Genomic DNA, 14,207 nt, shown 5'->3' with positions numbered 1-14,207 from the left:
GAAATACTCTCAGCCTTGGAGAGGAGCTTTCCAGAGGAACGGTGAGAACTACTATAAGACTTATTCATAAGACATGTTTAGATCAGCCAGTGAATGATTTTTAAGTACTAGTAAAGCTTTTAAAAATTCTTATTCCTAGCCAAAGTGTGATTGAAGTATTCAGCTGTATTATTCTTGCAATTTGATATGCTGGTTACTTTTATTAAATCTCTTCTATTGAGGTGCACTGACCACAGTTGCTGTGCTTAGGAGGTACACAAAAAGCCAATTAAAATAACCAACAGCAAGAACGTGTAAAATGTGTATTTGCAGACACCTTCTCACTTTAAATGCAATGCTAGCCATTCCTTGGAATAACTTGATGCTCCCACAGAATCAAATGTTTTCCTTTGATTTTTTTTTTTTTTATCTGAGGAGGATAAAATGCTATTTTTTGTCTCTTGTAACTTGTAAGGGATATAGTATTACTTATTAAACTATGATCTATAGAAGTAACTGATGGAAACCAGTTCTTTCACTGACAATAGTCTTTGAATCATATTCGAAAATGGTTGAGTTATGATTGAAATTGTTAACCTACCTTCTTTCCAATGGAAAAAAAAGGCCTTTTTAACTTTGATATCCATTTGTAATTAAAGATAACATGCTTCTTAATATATGAAGATATTCATAGTATGTTCACTTATCGTTTCAATTATGACTAGATGATCTCTAGAGGTCCCTTCCAGCCCCTACAATTTTGTGGTTCTGTGACTTGCTGCAGTGCTTTCACATTTTGTAATGGTTCTTTTTTATCAGTGTTTCTCTCAACTGACTATATTTTAGCTACAAAAATAGTCATTCCATTAATTGTTTTAAATGTTTTAAGGTGACTTCTTTTAATATGGAGGCAGCTTGTTGTTGAAGAATACAGGCATAGTGGACTGTCAAATATCACTGCTAAGACAGTTTGTACGTATACATGTATATAGGTCATTGTGTGTTCACTGGTAGACATTTTAAGCTTTGCTATTATTAACCATTTGTTTTGCACCATAGAATCATAGAGTGGTTTAGGTTGCAAGGGACCTTTAAGATTGTCTAGTTCCAACCCCCTGCTATAGGCAGGGACACCTCCCTCTAGACCAGGTTGCTCACAGCCCCATCCAGCCTGACGTTGAATGTTTCCAGGGAGGGGGCATCCACAACCTCACTGGGCAACCTGTTCCAGTGTCTCACCACCCTCACAGTAAAGAATTTCTTCCCAGTATCTAGTCTAAATCCACCCTCTTCCAGTTTAAAGCCATTTCCCCTCATCCTGTTGGTACATGCCCTTATAAAAAGTCCTTCCCCAGCTTTCCTGTAGGCCCCCTTCAGGTACTGGAAGGCTGCTCTAAGGTCCCTCCGGAACCTTCTCTTTTCCAGGCTGAAAAGCCCCAGCTCTTTCAGCCTGTCCTTGTAGGGGAGGTGGTCCAGCCCTCTGATCATCTTCATGGCCCTCCTTGGGGCCCACTCCAACAACTCCATGTCCTTCTTGTGTTGGGGGCTCCAAAACTGGATGCAGTCCTCCAGGTGGAGTCTCATGAGAGCAGAGTAGATGGGCAGAAAAGCAGAGTAGAGGGGCAGCGATGAATACCATGAATGCATAAAGTGAAGTCTTTGTGTTATATAGTCCCTGTACTTACATTTTTTAAATTATTTTTAAAGTAAGTCATGGTGTATATCTATTTCATTAACGTAATGGCTTTACTTTGTTGTTGATGATGATACAGGCTGTGTTTCCGTTGAGAATTGTGCATTGAGATTTAAATGCTCTTGTGGTCAGACCTTGAATGGACATTCAGAACTGTTTTATAACTCACAAAATGCCATTGAAAGATGGAAGTGATAATAGGCAATTTATTGTCTGTATTAATTATTATCAGTCACTGCTAATGAGTAGAACAGGAGGAACAGAAAAATATTCTGAGTGTAAGCCTTCAAAAGTAAAATACTAGACAGGAGGGAAAGATGGTGAAAAAACAATTAAGGAAACCACAACAAAAAGATCCTTTGACCTTATAGTATCTGTGAAATAGCAGTAAACAAAAAAACATTCCAGTGAACCTTGCTTCATTTTCTTAGAATCCTCTTTTGAAGGAGCTGAAGAGCTCATGCTGACTTCAAATGATCTGAAATCAGTCCAGCCATTTCCTTCAGCAGCGTGAAGGTGGCTGATAACTGTGGGATGACTGCTGCTACTTCGAAGAGGGGAATGGAGCTTTTCAGATTGCTTTGTGAATTGTAAATGTTCCAGGCTTTTCCCGTACAGAAATCTGATCAGAAGTTGCATTCGAAGCTGTTTCTATAGTAAGATTTGTACATAATCTCTTATTTAATCCGTATTTCAGTTTAATTCTGGCTTGTAGCAAGTTACTTCCTCAGGGAACACAGGATTCTTGGTAGGAGAACACAGGGAGGCATGGTCCCTGAGGAATTACATTGTGAAAACGGGCTTGACTTTGTACACGCTAATATATTCCCCTTCCACATCTATCAGAACACATTTTAAATTGTGGCTGATCTTTTATGCAAATAGCTATCTTATTAGGCGTTGTGGCTGTATGTGCTAATGTCTCCATGGGTTTCTCGGGAGTTTGCTATCCAGTCATCAAAGTGGTAGCAATGAGGGATGCTGGCTGCGTGGCTTTGAAGAACAAAGGAGAGCTGCTGTGTTTGCAGGTTCTAGGTGCTGGGCTCCGTGGCACTGGGCCACGCAGGCTGAGGCTCTGCAAAGTATGCCTGCCTTGTTCCAAATAATGGGAATTATTGTTTTTTTTGTCTGCAGTTTCTTCCTGTGCTTTGTTGGCATTGCAAAGACTGCAAACATCTTTCACAGCTGACATTTTGTTACAAAACATTGTTAGGCTATTGAAATTGCAAAAGGAAAGTCAAAACAGTTTCTTGCAGTGGCATAAAATAAGCCAAGAGCTAGTTTTGCTGTGTAAAATGTATCTGTTATCTCCTCAACTAGCTGGAAGTTGGAATGTTACCTTGATTTTCCACTCTTGTTATTATGATGGGAACCGTATGTGAGAATATCAGACAGGAAAGTAGCGGGGAAACATAATAAAGGGGGAAAAATGCCAATTGGTTACAGCTGACTGCTTGTGCATTTTAGATAAAATGGGAATATTCTCTGAATCAAACCACAATGATGTGTGGGAATGTTAGAAGGCTGTAATTGAGTTTTTGATTCTGATTAAAAAATAATAGTGTTCTTTTATATCTTTTTATTACTCCTGCACACCTTTGGAAATTTACTGATGGTCCTGTGTCTCACCCCTTAAATTAAGGAGCATGATTCAGTCTCCTTTGCTACAGTTTTGTCATTTGACATTATATGTTAATAAATAGGTTAAAAAAATAGATACATGCTAATAAAATAGGTAAACACACACACACAAAAAAAGCGTTGTGGTTTTAAAAGCACAAATCACTCACTTCATCTGCTACTTTGATCCTCATTTGTGGATATGAATAGAATACCTGGGGCTCCTGAAGGCTGTGACACCTCGCAGCCTGCTCAGCAGGGACTCATCCTGCATTTCTGTGTGAGGTTTGGCAGTGCAGGGCCTTCAGGTGCCATGCTTCCCAAACAGCCTTGGCAGGGCCTAGGGAACCTCCTCTGGCTGTACAACCTCCTCCATCTGGTTCTGCCTAATGTGAGACCACTGTATATGCCTCAAGGCCATATGTGCACAATATGCAGTCGGTTTGTGGCTATGCAAGGTCATTTGACCAAAGTTTGCCCTTGCTGCTGCCCTCAAGCAAGGCCTGCTGGGCCTTGAGATGGATGTGACAGCCCTGTGAGGGGGTGAATGACAACCCATACAGTTTTGCAAGTTAAATAGGTGTACTGATGGTTTGCTAGAACGCTTCTCAAGTGACACCTGTTCACAGAAGAGTTACAAAGATGGTGTGGGAGCACCAAGTGTCAAGCAGTGCTTGTCATTTGTCAGTCTCTGGACAAATGATTGTGCAGTCCCTTCTGCAATCCTCGTGTCAGGCACCAGCACTGTGAGATGTGAGAAGTCCTTTCACCATGGCTGTTGGGAATGCTTTGAAGGTGGCTTCAAGTGTCAGTGCTTTGGCAGAGTTGTGTAAAATGGGCACAGACCCAGTTTTGACCTCTGGTCTTCACTTGCTTTCCATTTGTGGATCTCTTGAGGCTGTGGTGTGAAGGTGGGAGAGTGGGGGCTTTTGCTCTACTTTAGGTGTCTGTTCTTATCTCATGTTCAAGGTGGCCTGGGGAAACCTCCTAGGTTTCTTGAATAGGAGCATCTGGCTTGGGGTGCACACACTGCCTGGTCCTGCTTCGGGCTCCTGGCCAGCTGTAGCTGTGTTTACCAGAATACTGCATTCACTCATTACTAAAAAAAAAAAAGAAAAAAAAAATTCTCTGATACTGAATGGTAAATTACAGTACCATCAGTTTACATCGTTTTTTTTTTCTTTTAATTTAAAGTAACAGGTATTCAGTAATGCTAATAGCCCATGCAGTGAGGAAAAAGGTATGTTTAAAATTTATCTAAAAGCATTTAGAATGGTTATGATTAAGTCCAGAATCTCATACAATGGTAGGCTTCTGTCTTTCTGTGCAATTTAGGAAATTTTTTTTGCTACAGTTGTTTTTTTGTTTTTTTTTTCTGATGTTAGAAGTCATTGATTTCCTTAATAAGTTTCTTAGGAATAATGGTGTTTTTTTGTTTGTTTTTTTGTTTGTTTGTTTTCTTTTTTTTCTGGTACTGACAGTGATTTGAATTGAAAACGATGGGTAGGAAAGATGCCTCTACAGCAAGAACTCCTGTTGACCAATACAGGAAACAAATAGGTAAGAGATCTGAAGAACAGTTTGTGTGCTTAAAAAAAATCTGTTTTGTGCTGCTAGACTAGTTGGTTTAACAAACTGTGTTATTTCTACTCAAAGGCTTTGTGTTGTTTGCAAGTGATGCAAAGTAATGCATGCTCTAGGAAAACATTGCTTATATGCTGTTGACTAATCCTTTCAGCAAAACCTTTCATGCAGACATTATTTTATGTAATTTTTTCTTTAAAGTCCTCAGTCTATGTTTAGAACTGGTAGTGAAAGGCTGCAGTTGGGCAGCAATGTGATATTTCTGAACTATCGGAATTTTCAGTATTTTTCTGTTGTCTGTTTGTCTCCAGTTTTAAATGTGGATGTTTCTAAAAAGAAATATTGTTGATTCTAATAACGATTTTTGATATGCTGAATGAAGACAGACATTTCACATTTATTTTCACATTACTAGGTAATTTTTACATTTTAAAAACTACTTTTCCCAATTTTTTCTTGCTGTTTACCCATTATGAATGTAAGTAACTTGAGTGGAAGTATGCAAGCACATACACACACATTCACACAGATTCACGCATAGCAGACACAAATCCCTATTTCATAGTTTAAATACATATGTAAATGACTCATTTTTGGAATCCATATACAAGGAATCTGTCACTCCAGGTGTAAAATAATATTATAAAGCACATATAGTATTTTAAAAGTATATAAAATGAGTACCTTAACCTATACTCAATTATTTAAGTAAGTTATTTTGTTTTACAGTTGCTAAGCACCTACATCTGTGTTTAAATATGCAGAAAAAAACTGCAATTGTCTGGGAAGAAAAGGCTGTTTATAATGTACATTCTCATGGTAAAAGAGCTAGGGTTATGTGAACAGTCATAGTTCTATTGTGCCTTAATTTTTTTAGTGCTACGTTACTATTTTTGATATAATTGTTTTAATGGACTTGTATTTGTTAATCCTGGGCAATTAGTGTGTCAGACTTCTCTTTGTTTGAGTCTCTGAGATAGTTAAAAGTGTGGTTTAAAATCTCCAAGTACCTTTACAGATGGGCAGCAAATATACTGGAAAATATTTGTGCAATTTAAGTTTGGTGTAGAAAACCTCATGAGGAGGAGATGACACCTCAGATATTTCACCAGAATAGGCTAGGTAAGTGGGAGCTCCTTCATGTGAAGACAGTGCTTCACATGAAATTGGGAGTTCAGAAAGAGGCTTATAGTTTCAACTTTCTGACGTTTTCTCAGCTTCTCACTGTGGTCAGTGCTTTTCCAGCTACCTCCTGTAGGGTTGCTTTTCTTCCTTTTGTGAACACTTCTAAGTGACTTCTGTTGGAGTCATGTTTTTTGAAGTCCTTTGCAGGGCAGAAGAGACCAGTGATCTCGAGAGGGCTACTCAGCAGGGCAGGACTCTGGTGCATAGAGTTTCTCTCATTTCAGCAGGAAATTCTTCTGCTGGGACCCCTGGGACCAGACTGGGCCACGAAGTACCGGAGGGAAGGTAAAGCTGCCACAGTATATGAGACCCACAAAATGACCTCACATTTCAGAGCTTAAGCTATTTCTTGCAGATTAACACCACTTGGCACTGTGATTGCATGTCTCACACCTGTGTGCCATGACAGATCTGTGGTGTCTTAAGCAGAGGAGATGACAGTGCTGTAGCAAGGAGGCAAGAGGATATAAATCGGGGCTCAGCGGGATGCTGTTATGTAGCTGACTCTCCTGTTTCAGACTAGGCTTGTACAGCATGTTGTCTGAACAATTTAGCACCTTCCTTTTTATATGATGCAGCACCATGATCTATTGGGTACTTCAAAGTGCAATGTCCAAGGGGTCTCATAACAAGCTCATTTTCCTTAGAGGTGACGCATTGCTTTTAGCTTGGCAAAAGCAAGCGTTAAAAATTATTATAGGGAAGAATCTCACACTGGCAGGCAAATAAACTATATAACCTACGAGGTGTTTTTCTGTCTCCAGTTTCTGTGATTGTATTATTCCTTAGAGGACAGAGAGCAAGAACTAAAATAGGCTATCCATTGCCTCTTGCTCTGATGATTGTTGTTTCAGCTCCCATTCTGATTGTTCACTGATACACTGTAGAGTTTGCCAATGGAAATTAGTTCTCTGCTCTCTCTGCTGAACTTAATTAATGTAACAGGACGGAGCTGAGAATTTATGGGTGTGTTTTTATACTTTAGTGTTGCAATGGTGTTTGAGTTTCACATATAAGTAGTTTGGGCTAGCTTTAGGCTGGGTAAGCAAGCTTGTGGAACTATCCCTCTATTCTCCTTATGGTCCTAGGTGTTTTACTACAGTAAATACAAATATAATCCAATAAACAGCTTTTCTTGCCATACTGAATATGGAAGTCTTTTTTCTTTTCCTTTTTTTTTTTACCATTACTTCTTGATTTCTTTATTTTTCTTTTTATGTAGTTCTGTGCAAGTGATGATAATTAATCTGTTTGTCACAGAATCACAAAATAATTGAGGTTGGCAGGGCTCCTCTGGCTCCATCTGACCCAATCCTTGCTCCAGCATGGAGACCCAGAGCAGGGGCCTCAGGACCATGTCCACGTGGCTTCTGAACATCTCCAGGGATGGGGACTCCATAATTTCTCTGAGTATCCTCTTCCTCTGACCACTTTCAAGAGTTTTTTCCTGTATTTAAATGGAAGTTTTTGCGCTTCTTGTTCTGGTGCTGGGCACCACTGAACAGAGCCTGTCTCCATGTTCTCAGCACTCCCCTTGAAGTATTTACAGATACTGATGAGAGCCCCCCCGAGCCTCCTCTTCTCCAGGCTGAACAGTCCCAACTCTCAGCCTTTCCTCATAGGAGAGGTGCTCCAGTCTCTTAATTTTAATTCCTCTTGATCTAACTCTTCATTATCTGATTTCATTGACATACTTATTATAAATCATACAAGAGGAACTTCAGTTTTCTTTTAAAATCCAGTCTTCAAATACATTCTAAGCTGCCAAATCTAGATCCCTTTGAAAGGATGTGTTAGTGTGAGGCTACTCAGTGGAAGACCCACCAGTGTACATAATGCCGTCACTCTCCAGGACTGTGTAGCTTCTGGGAGGGTCACTCTTTTTGATTGGAGAAGAAACAGAAGAATTATGTATTTTCGAGAAGGATATTTGCTTGCTCTTTCCTGGGTAGGTTACAATCTAAAAACAGTGTTGTGGTTTAACTTGGCAAGCAGCTCAGCACCACACAGCTGTTTGCTCACTCCCAAGTGGGATGAAGGAGAGAACTGGAAACAAAATAGAGCACTTAGTTTGAGGTAAAAACTATTTGCTAAGAGAGAAGAGGAAAATGGAGACAAAAAATGTGATTATAACTATATATATATATATATCCCCAACGCAATTACGTGCTGACTGACACCCAGCTAACAATACAACCACCTGCTGACTGATGCTCTGCTACCAACACAACATTTCACCACCAACAACTGATGCCCAGCAACCCTCAAGCATAGGCCAACCTCTGGCTGGCTCCCCACTGCATTGTAGGCTTCTGCATTATGTCACATGTATGGAATAACCCCTTGGCCAATCCAGGCTAGCTGTCCTGGCTCTGCCCCAACACCTGCTGCAGTGTCATAAAGGCAGTGGCTCCTCCTTGCCCAGTGGCCCAGCTCAGCCCTGTGTGCACTCCCATCACTCAACAAAAACCAAAACATTGGTTTGCTATTAACACTGTCTCAGCTTAAAACTGGACAAACAGTGGGCAAAGGGAGGACACATGGTGCTTATCTTTAAATCTTGATTTATCAAGCCCATTTACAGTTCTAAACCCATGTGTTAGTGGTTGCCATCCTCCCTTTCCAGGTGTTCAGAGTGTATGGATTCTTGGAAATATTGTGATAGCACCTGGCCGAACAACTAGTTTTTGCTGACTAATGATGTGTTAATTTTAGCTTACCATTTACTGTTTCCTAACCTTGCTGAATAGATGGTAGCCAGATTGAAACAGTCTTAATACCTTCTTTTTGGATGGAAAATGCTGTCTTGAAGGAACAACATGTCAAAAAGTCATGTCAACTTCAACACAGTTTTCAATTAGGTTTTTAGTAGAGTAATTTGAACTAAAAACAGATTTCTAATTTCATTTTGTTCCAAGCTTTCTGTTTTGTTCTGAGTTACCATACGGCGTGCCACATGCTTGCCCTATGCCACGGTTTAAGTTCATGTTGATCTCCTTGGTTCAGCCTTCCTATCTCCTTCATGAGTACAAAATCGCTTGTGTTTTGTTTGCTGATGCGCCTTTAGTGGTTGCTTTTTGTCTTCTGAGGATTCCCCCAGAATAAAGACTGATATTGCTGGTCTCCGTCAGCTGGCTTCCAGCCACCTCTGCCTCCACCAGCCAAAATGTGTTTGTAGTGCCTCTTGTTCAGCAAGTGTTCCTGTAGCCAACAATGCAGGGAGCAGAGGGAGGTTTTTGCTTATCGGACCAACCTGCCACTGGCCTTAGGTCCCTAAGTGGGACAGAGGATGGCAGCAGCATCCTTTTCCAACTGGCTTGGACTGTGCCTGGAGAAGATAGGGAGGAGGAAGAAAAACACCAGGGGAATGACTGTGTGCTCAGTCTCCTTTGGCAGCCCAGGCTCTAGAGGAGTCACAAGGAAAAATCATTTTAATGCTCTTTTTTCAACTGTCTCTGCTGTACACAAACATATACCTGAGCACGCACAGTATGCACCCCTGTGATGCAGCAGCAAACAGGGTGCATAACATTTATTTATTCCTGCTGCTGTTTATGCTGCTGTGCTTAATTTGATGGGATTCGAGGAGAGGTGTGAAGAAGCCTGCATCTTTCGGCATCTATGTAGCTTTGCTTCGCAAATGCTGTGAAAATAGCAACAGGTTTTGCACCATATTTGCTTTGTTTACTGTTATGTGTGCTTTAAGTTCCCAGAACAATTCCACATGTATATTTTCCATCCCTCTTCATCTGGTGTGTCACTTGCTCGGCATGGGAACCGCAGGATTTGTGGGTAGTGTTCATGACTCGTGTGATTGCGGTATCCTAAGCAGGCATACTGAGAGGATTATAGTATAACTAAAACCTGGTCTACAAATCAGGAATAGACATACTTTTGGCTCACAGTACTATTGTGTTGCTGTAACATAATTTTTCATAAGGAGAGGTTGTTTGCCAATCATTCAACTTCCAATTTGTAGACTAAGTTCTGCTTATTGTCTGTTCTGTATCCATGGACTTGCTGTCTTGATCTTGCATGGCTGTAACACATGTACGCACAGCTCTGGGGTAAGCCAGGCTCCACATGCCCCCTGGGAAGGAGTGAAATTTATGAATGAAAATAAGTTATCTTTTTGTCTTGGAAAGCATGAGGTGCTAGGCCAAGCAGCACGGCTTGGTTGTGGTAGTACTCAGTGGTGTAACACACACGGAACCACACAGTAGTGAAGGGAAAAGGGGGGAGCCCAGGAGACTGGTCTGGAGAGAGGCTGTCAACCTCCACAACTACAGCTTAGTGGGTGAAGTGGCCCCTTTTCTAAAATCCTGAGTATGGGGAACTGGAGAGATGTCCAAAAGAAAGACACTTTCTTCTGGTGTCAAGGATTACATTCTTGATAGGACGGAGAAGAGCTTTTGTGGCCATGTGAACACCTGAGGTAGGGCCAGGCTCCTGCCCAGAATACCTCAGTTGAGTGACTGCAGAGAGGATGGTCCCAGCCTCCCTGGCTTCCTAGGTATTATTTGTGGTAATATGGTTGCACTGATGATATGAAGGAACAGTCTGTAGAGAGGTGGGTGAGCAGAATGGGAGTAGCAGCAGCATGGACACTTCTGAGGTTCCCACCTCAAGCTTCCAGCTCAGACCTAAGCATGGACCTGTTGTCTCCCTGTCTCCAGAGAGAAGCCCTTCTGAGGTTGCTATGTGTCTTTGCCCTACTGTTATAGGAAGTCCCCTCCCTTTACTGTCTACCACCTCACCTTTGTTGTTGTTCTCCATTATTGTTCATTTTCTGTATTTTTGTGTTCCCCTGCCTTCCTTGCCATGAATAGTGCCATACGTACTCAAATCTAATTGCCTTCCTTTTCAACTCAAAAAGAAAAAACATTTATGTTTTGATATTTTCTTCTGAAATACATTACATGTTTTGAAGTGAAATGTTTTTTTTGTTTTGTTTTCTTTTGGATCAGGAGATGTTTGTTACCAGCATCAAAATTTTAGATTTCACTTCTGAAACAACAGCAACAGCAGCAAAAAAAGTGTTTGGACTGAATTTGTGCTGAAAATCTTTAAATTGCACTGTTTGTCACAAAACAGTAATTCCTGTCTCTTGTCTGCTGGGAGAAGTCACAGAACTGGAAGGCAGCATTTTGATAATTGAGAATGCTCTTGCTTTAGACAGGCAAATATGTAGCGGGACTGATGTCAATGGAATGAAAATTGTACACCATGCATTTTTAAATAGTCTTTTTTCTTTTTTCCATATTTGTTATCAGTCAACTATTTACTGGGGGAAGGATAGGGAAATAAGTACATGTTATTTTGACAGATTTTAAGGAGGAGACCTCTTCTAGTGTTTATTTAGGATGGAAAAACCACCTAAGAAATAGATAATTTCCATGTTTTTCTTTCTTGAATATGGAATATTGCATTTAGTCTTTCACATTTTTCTGATAAAGGTATACTCTTAAACACAAAATAAAAAGAAGTAGGAAAAATCCCTCTCTTTTCACTATTATGTAGGAATTTGGAAAGTTTTGGAATCTTTTCCTATGCTGAGTTTCGTACCTTATGGTGATATGCCTTGGATACCATGGGTAGTCTTTGGTTTGGGAGGGGGTGCTACAGAAAATGATTTTCTTTATCACAAAAACTGAGCTATATCTTTTGGTCAGTGATGGCATCTTTCATTTCAGTTTTGTGCCAGTGGCATCACTTCTTGGAAACTAAAGAGCAGCTCAGGGAAACACTGCTATGAAGTGAAACTTAGGCTGGCTGTACTAATGTAAGCTGCATTTTGTGTCGATTGGGATGTTTTTAAACATGTTCTGTGAAGGCTGATGATGGATTTTATGCACATATGGTATGCAATCACTTATTTTTTAAAGTCCAAAGCAGTAAAGCTATATTTTATTGCCTTGGCTGAGAGCATAGAAGGTGATTGTAAATCTGGATATGTACTTGTGTTTGTGTGGATATTACTGAGCAGGGACTGGAGGGGAGGTGGCAGCACACCACATGCTGTGGAGTGTGCTGCTAAGGTGGAAGATGGGAACACAGAATTGTAGAGTGGTTTGGATTGGAAGGTACCTTAAAGAAAATCTAGTTCCACCCTCTTGCCATAGGCAGACATATCACCCCCTAGACCATGTCACCTAAAGCTTCATCCAACCTGGCGTTGAACGCCTCCAGGGATGGGGCATCCACAACTTCTCTGGCCAGCCTGTGCCAGTGCCTCACCACTTTCTGAGTAAAAAATTTCTTCCTTATATCTAATCTAAACCTGCCCTCTTTTATTTTACAACTATTACTCATTGTCCTATCACTTTAAATACTGAAAGGCCACATGAGGTCTCCCTGGGGCAATTTCTTCTTCAGGCTGAACAATCCCAACTCTCTCAGCCTGTCCTCACAGGAGAATCCAACTCAACTTGGCTCCTATCCCATCTGCATAGTAAATCCCTGTTGTTTCTTTGAACTTGTTTAATTATACTAATTCTACTATACATTTGTACTACAGTTGTTTAGTTAGTACTTTTATAAGATTAAGGCTTCTAGTCTGCTGTTATTTTAAACTCGTCAACAGTATCACCATTTCACTTGGTGTAGTCTCTATGATTTTTTTTTAATTGGTGCAAATGAGAGTGAAATTTGACACAGTTTCCAACTGATGAGCTGCATTTCACTATGGTGTTATTTCAATCACTTGCAGTTCCTGTAAGGTACCTGCTGTCTACAGGAATCTTGCAATGATACATATTTGTGTTTGTACTTACTCTGAGCGGCTTTGTCCATTCTTCAGTAGATTCATTTTTGCAGTCAAAAACCGTCTTAAAACAACCTCCTTGCATCCTCTCGAAAATACATAAAAAATTTGCTGCAGACATGTAAGTACATATATATTACATTCAAAAGCAGAGTAGTTTAACAGTTTTGGAAATTCTTCTTCCAGTCTTGGAAAATCTTAGCTCATATTCATGAAGGTTAGACTTCAAAGTACTCATATGTGAATGTGAATCTGTAAATCTAACTGAGACACGCATTTTAAAAAAAGTTTCAGACATCACTTTTCAATGTATACAGTATTTATATATGCATTCTCTATATTTGGTGCATGTGCTTATATTTCCAAGTAATAATATGTCAATATAAATGCAAGGAGAGTTGAGCAATGAACTGCAAATACTCATATTTCATCCTTAGGCAGCAGTGCAGAAGGTGTAAGAATGAAATGATCAGTGCATGCTTCCACAGATGCTCTTGCTAGATGTTTAAGGTGAACATAATGCATTGTGGTTGTAACTGCATGTCTTCAGTTACAACACCACAAGTTGTGCTCTTTTATTTAGTGCAGATAGGTTTTGCCCAGCCATTTTCCCACAATGGAGGGTCCATTAAATCTCTGCTGCTCTGTCTGAACTAGCAGAAATGAAGGCAGCAAGGGGGCTGGTGAACTTTACAGGGGGCACTGGAGGGAGAAGACATACCTACAATCCCCTTGGTTCAATTCTGTTCCTTTCGAGATGTTTATCTGGAGAGGCTGTTGCTCTTCGTACTTCAGGATGTGAGTGTGTGCTCTCTGTGTTCAGCAGGTATCACACCTATTTACGACCATAAAAAAATGTGCTAGGTATCTGTGTTCTGGGTAAGCATGACCACAGAACAGTCATCTGGCTTCTACAGGATGAATTTGTAGTGATTTTTTACATATTGGTGGTGTTTGTCAAGTGGTCCATTAATTGCATGTTGACAGGGATTTGTGTAGCTTATTTGCATTAAAATACTATTTCAGTGGGAGCTTTTGCTTCTGTATTATGCCTTATATTGAAAGAAAGAAATTGGGAACTAGCACTGTTTCAGTTTATAAGGTCTTGAACTGTTTATGGGGTTGCTTGCTAAGTTCTACATATAACTTCCAGGCTTTGAGTGTTGGATGGGAAATGAAATAGCAAGGCAGCAGGAGAATCATCTAAGTGATCTCAAACTGCTCAAATGAAAATATGAAAAGGCAGTTGAGTTAGAGATACAGAAATTGCAACTATCTTTTACTTGATGGTAAAGGCTGATCAAAAATAAGCACTATTGAAAATATTCACACATTCAAAGTTATTTTGAGATATTTAGTCATCTAGCACTTGGATCAGTACAG

General features: G+C 40.2%; 1 long non-coding RNA gene across 3 annotated transcripts in view; it reads left to right on the top strand.

The window, feature by feature from the left end:
- LOC110393882 overlaps window positions 1-14,207 on the top strand; it is a 67,217-nt gene that overhangs the window by 16,223 nt on the left and 36,787 nt on the right. For 2 of the 3 annotated variants that reach the window (XR_002435245.1, XR_002435244.1), the window contains one exon: window positions 4,774-4,852. The exons of the other annotated variant lie outside the window; for it this stretch is intronic. This is a non-coding gene — a long non-coding RNA (uncharacterized LOC110393882). The remainder of the gene's footprint in view (window positions 1-4,773; window positions 4,853-14,207) is intronic. 3 annotated transcript variants of the gene reach the window in all.

This window comes from Numida meleagris, chromosome 2 (genome assembly GCF_002078875.1).
Source record: "Numida meleagris isolate 19003 breed g44 Domestic line chromosome 2, NumMel1.0, whole genome shotgun sequence".
Classification (NCBI taxonomy): Eukaryota; Metazoa; Chordata; class Aves; order Galliformes; family Numididae; genus Numida; species Numida meleagris.
The sequence above is the reverse complement of the archived record's forward strand: the minus strand, read 5'-3'. Positions and strand labels throughout refer to the sequence as shown.